Source organism: Miniopterus natalensis, chromosome 4, assembly GCF_054644295.1.
Source record: "Miniopterus natalensis isolate mMinNat1 chromosome 4, mMinNat1.hap1, whole genome shotgun sequence".
Classification (NCBI taxonomy): domain Eukaryota; kingdom Metazoa; phylum Chordata; class Mammalia; order Chiroptera; family Miniopteridae; genus Miniopterus; species Miniopterus natalensis.
The window spans coordinates 64,592,040-64,597,543 of record NC_142084.1 but is presented as its reverse complement, the minus strand read 5'-3'; positions in this window follow the sequence as shown (position 1 = coordinate 64,597,543).

Sequence of the window (5,504 nt, the reverse complement as noted above, 5' to 3'; positions counted from 1 at the left end):
TCCTTTGTCACTCTCCACCTCCTCAGCCTCTGCCCTGGCCCAGGGCCCATGCCCCTCCCCTTGTCTAACGCAGTCAGCAGCTCCCTGGCCCCCCTGCGCCATTGCTGTCCAGGAGCATCGCTCTCCACAAGACAGAGGCACCTTTTTAAAAGTTGAATCAGGTCATCTCACTTGCTCACTATAAACTCTCCCATGACCAGCTTCCTTTTTAAGGCTGAATAATATTCCATCGTCTGGACGGACCATGCTGTGTTTACCCATCATCCATCCGCGCACACTTGGGTTGCTTCCACCTTTTGGGCGTTGTGGATAATGCTGCTATGAACACGGGTGTGCAAAGATCTGTTCCTGACACACAGGTATCTGTTCCAGCTGTCTGTTTTTATTTCTCTGTTGAAAAAGCCCTGAACAATGTCAAGGGCATCAAAGCTCCTCACAACTTCCAAGGGAGGATTAGGCTTGGGGGAAAGGATTAAGAGGAAGAAACGTGGAATTTCAGAACCTTGAAGGAAGCGAGAAGGGAACCCATCTTTGTTAAGCACCTACTATGTGCCAGGCCCTGGCATTTTTTTTTTTTTGGTTACTCCTCACCCAAGGATATTTTCTCCATTGATTTTTCAGAGAGAGTGGAAAGGAGGGGGGAGGGAGACAGAGAAGAGAGGGAGAGAGGGAGACAGAGAAGAGAGGGAGGGATGTGAGAGAGACACATGGGTTGGTTTCCCCCTGCATGTGCCCCGACCAAGGCAGGGATAAGCCTGCAACCCAGGTACATGCCCTTGACCAGGAATCCAACTTGCCACCCTTCAGTGCATGGGCTGACACTCTAACTACTGAACCACACAGGCCAGGGCCCCTGGCATCTTTTGCAGCATCCTGACATTGAACAACTCATTCATGGCTGAGAAGGGGCAAAGCTAAGGTTTGTACCCCAGCCTGCAGCGGGCACACCTATTCCACCCCTGCTTGCTTGCCTCTAACAAGGGGCAGCTCACTACCCCATCACTGATTCAAAAATGAATTAATAAGCTAATCTTCGAAGAAAAAAACTGGGTGACAAAAAGCTGCCCTGTTGGAGAAAGGGACATTGGCCAAGCACAACAAGGATCTTTCCAAGCAGAGGGAGCAGTCAGTGCAAAGGCCCTAAGACCGGAATGTGTCTGATTTATTGGAGGAACAGCGAGGAGACAGAGATCCATCTGGCTGAAGCAGAGTGATGGGAGAGGGGGGAAGAGGTTGGCCCTGAGGGGACTTGGATGAAGGGGGCACAAGGCAGGATCATGGCCTAGGCTCCTAGACACACCCACCAAGACAGAACTACCATGTGGCCTTCCTCATGGTTGCCTCTGCCCTCCAGCCCCCATTCGTGCTCATGTCCCTGAGATTTCTGGGTAACAAACATTTACTGAGTATCTACTGTGTGCCAGGGTTGTTCTAGGCAATGGGAATCCAGTAGGGAATGAAATGGTGCTGTGGGAGAGATAGTATACAATGTTTGATTGTAAAAAAATAAAATGAAGAAAAACAAAGGGTAAGAAGAAAGAAAGGAAGGGGTGTTGCTATAGATGCAGAGGCCAGGGTGGTCTCCCTGCAGGTGACATCTGAGCTGAAACTTAGAGGAAGAGAGGGGCCGGATAGAAATCTGTGGGGAGAGCATTCCAGGCAGAGAGAATGGCTAGTACAAAGGCCCTGGGGCAGGACAGACTCGGTACAAAGTTACACATTCAGAGCCATCAGATCCTCAACAGCTGTGCCTCTAACACTTCCAAATGACGTCCCCTCCCTCAGGAAGTCCCCTGAGATTCAATGAAAGTGGCACTCCTGATGGGGCTGAAGAAGCCGGGAAGGGAGAGTCCATCCTGGCTCAGGTATGCCTAGAAAGAGGGCAGGAAGGAGTTTGCTGAGACCCCACTCACTCAGCCCAGGTGGCAAGTCATTTTTGCCTTAAGAGCCTTCCAAGCTAGGGGGTCCCTGAGCCCATGGAAATAATTAAAAGTATAGGGTTCCAATTCCAGTTGCCTTTTCTGGCTATGTGAGTGGCAAAGCCATTTCTCTCTGGGCCTCACTTTCCAGACCTGAAAACGGGATATGAACAGTAGCTTTGTTCTAGAATCATGGGGCTGCATGCCATACATGCTCGATAAATGTCAGCTCATCCTTATCACCATTAATATAATGCACCATTAATATGGGGCATTTTTCTGGGCAACAGTCCCAGGGGTACTGTGTAGTCTCTGGAAAGGTCCACACCCTCTCTGGGCACCAGTTAGTTACACGGAAATCCTCCAGGAGCTCCACGAGAGATTTGAACTTGGGAAAGGGTCCAAGAGAGAACCCCCTTTCCCCGGCGAAAAAGCAAGGGTCAAAGGGCAGGGGCAGGGAAGGGCAAGGACCCTGACGCACACAAAAACCTACCCCCCCCCCCCCACCCAACACACACCGTGGACTCCTGGCGGTTAGCTCTGTGGAGGGACCAGCTGGGCGGATTTAGCCGGCGCATCTGCCACCCGAGCAGCTGCCGTTCTGGGGGGGCTGGAGGGGGATTTGGGACGAGGGAAAAAATCTGTCGGAGGAAAATTGCGTCTGCGCCGCCCAGCTGCCAGCTCAGGCTGGAGGGACACCCCAAATCCGGCGGGACCCCGGGACCCTCCCCTGCAGCGGCTGCCCCCACGTGCCTTTGGGGGAGGAGGTGTCGGGGAGGCCCTGACGTCACAGGAGGGCTCAACCAATCGGAGCTATCCTTTCCGAGCCCCAAGGGGATTCCCGGGCCACAGCAGGGACCTGGGGTGCGACCCAGCATTGACGACCCCCAACCTGGGTTTAAAAGAAGGCCGGCACCTGGCCGTGGAAACCGAGTCCGGGACCCGCCTGAGAGGAGGCGGGACCCCGTGTGCCGCTGCCCACGGGCCAGGCTCCAGCGCGCCCAGAGAGGGGCAGAGGTGGGCGGGAGTCACACAGCGGGGCAGCGAGGCGGGGAGCACGGATGGGTGGCGCGCAAGCGGCGGGGCAGGCGCCAGGCGCCAGGGACGGGCCCCGCATCGGCCCATCTTGGGGCCCTCGAAAGCCTTCAGATCCCCTGCAGGTCGCTCCCGGCCCCCCGACCCCGGGCTGCAGCCAGGCCGCGCTGGGCAGAAGGTGTCAGTGGCCGCGGGCGCCCGCAAAACCCGCACTGGATCGCTCCTGGGTCGGAGCAGGACGGGAGCGCAGTGCTGCCCAACCGGTAGCTCATGCGGGGAAACTGAGGCCCAGAGGAGCGGGCTTCGCTTAAAGTCACACAACTAAGAGGGTGCTGCTGGCTCTGGTGACCTCGGGTGAGGCCCCTCCCCGGGCCTCCTTGGTTCACCCAGAGGGGGAACTGTGAACTTCCTGCCACCCTCCTCCAGGTCAGGGCTCAGACAGTCAGGAGCCCGGGGCGGGGGGAATGAGCAGCGGGGCCTGACCTTGCCCTGATCCAGGGCATGAAAGACCCATTCATGGTCGCTGAAGACTGGGTGGCAGCTGAGCTGGTCCTCGGGGGTGGGGCCTCCCTCAGAGCCTTTGTTCAAGTAGGTTCCTCTGTCTAGTATTCCCTTCCCACTCCTCACCCCTCACCTCATGTGCTTTGCCAAATCCAACTATTGTCCTTCTATGGTCCCCCGATTACCTTCTCATGGTCCTCCTGGGCTCCCACCCAGCCACAGTGCCCCCATCCATCTCAGCCTTGGTTCCTCTCTCTCCCCTGCTAGACTGAGGGCAGGTAGCTGGTTTGTCTTGTTGGCTGCTCATGGCAGGGCCTGGCACACAGTAGGTGCTAGATAAATATTTGTTGAAGGAATAGGTTGCAGGAGAGGGAGGGCATGGGGGGGGCACAGCCCAAGGAATGGTATGGAGCTGCAGAGCCTGGCTGTCACCCAGAGGTGCTGTGTCTTACCCCTCACCTCCCCTTGTTGACAGGCATCATCCCCCAGATGGGCAGGACGCAGGGGGTGAGGCTGGATGCTGGCAGGTGCAGGCTGATTTGCCTGGGACTCTGGCTCTGCCGGAAAACGGACCAGGGCAGAACCACTGTCAGGAAGACCTGGCTGCTGGCGGAGGTTTGTGGTCACCAGGATGGCCCCTGGGCAGATGCCCAGGCTCTGGAAGAAGCGGGTTGCCAGGACCCTGTGTGTCCCAGGGAGCAAGATTCAAGTTTTGATGCCACACAGGGAAACCACACAGCCTGTGTGAGCCCCAGGACTGTTGGGGTCCATGATGGGACACAATGTGTAAGGCCCCATAGAAGGTGCTTTATAACCAGTGACAAGAGGACAATGCTCTCTTCCCATCTGCCTGTGCCCTTGGGCAAGCTCCTTGGCCTCTCTGTGCTTCAGTTCCCATCTCTGGGAGCCTTATGGGGCTGCCCTGAGGAGTGAATGAGGCGACTTATGCAATCAAGGGCTCAGAAGTGGCCCCCGTATACAGGAGTGTGCAAGACATGTTGATAGATACATAATAAAACATCTATTGAATGTCTACTGTATACTGGAGATGCTGGAGGGACAAATGGGGGAGATGTACATGGTCTCACCTGCATGGGGTGGTGCTTTGGACAGATGGGGACACTGAGACCCTGAGAGGGGCTCCTACTGTCCTAAGGTCATAGAGGGTCAAGGAGGTTACCTGGAGGTCTCTGGAATCAGAAGACCACTTTGTCCTGGAGTCCCAAAGGCAAGGGGCAGGATACTCCTCATGGGTCCAGGGGGAACTGCAGCACCCTAGGAACCCCTTTCTGTACCAGGCCCCACAGGACCCTAGGACACAGGACAGCTGCCAGCTGCCCCGGATTCAAATCCCCACTTTCTTACTAGGTGACTTTGAACAAGAAGCCTCCCCGTGCCTCAGTTTCCTCACGTGTCTGCTGAGTATAACACTGAATAAATAACCTCATATGAAGGGGACCATGTAGACCTCGGGGGTTTCTGACGCCACCCCATCACCCGCGGGTGTGATTGGGAATGGATCCTGGGGCTGTGAGTCTGGCTAGAGTGAACCAGAGCAGGAAGGCAGGAGGGTAAGGGGGTTGCGCAATTAGGCGCCCCACCCGGACAAAATCAGGGAGTCTTCTCTCGGGTCTCCCTCCCACCTCCGCCCCCGTCCCCAGTGCCTCGGGCCGCCCACCAGGCTCCGCCCTCCGTTCCGCGCCGCCGTGAATCCGGGCCGCGTTTTGCGCGGCTCAGGCCGGGCTTGGAGGGGGGGAGAGGCGGCGGACGGGGTGGGGGGCCGAGGTGGCTGCCCGCGAGTCGCAGCGGCCGCCGCGGCGGGCGGAAAAAATGCGGCCGCGGCGCGCCCCCGGCCCGGCTGCCGCGCAGCGCCCCCCCCGGAGCCGACGACAGCGCGCGGGGAGCCAGGGCTGAGCCCCCTCCCCCAGCGCAGCGCCGCGGCCCGGGGGCGGGGGAGCGCGCCCCCAGCCCCCTCCCCACTCGGGATGCCCAGCTGAGCCGGCCGGGCCCGGACAGGTGCGCGCACCGACCCCCCCGCGCCCCCGCCCG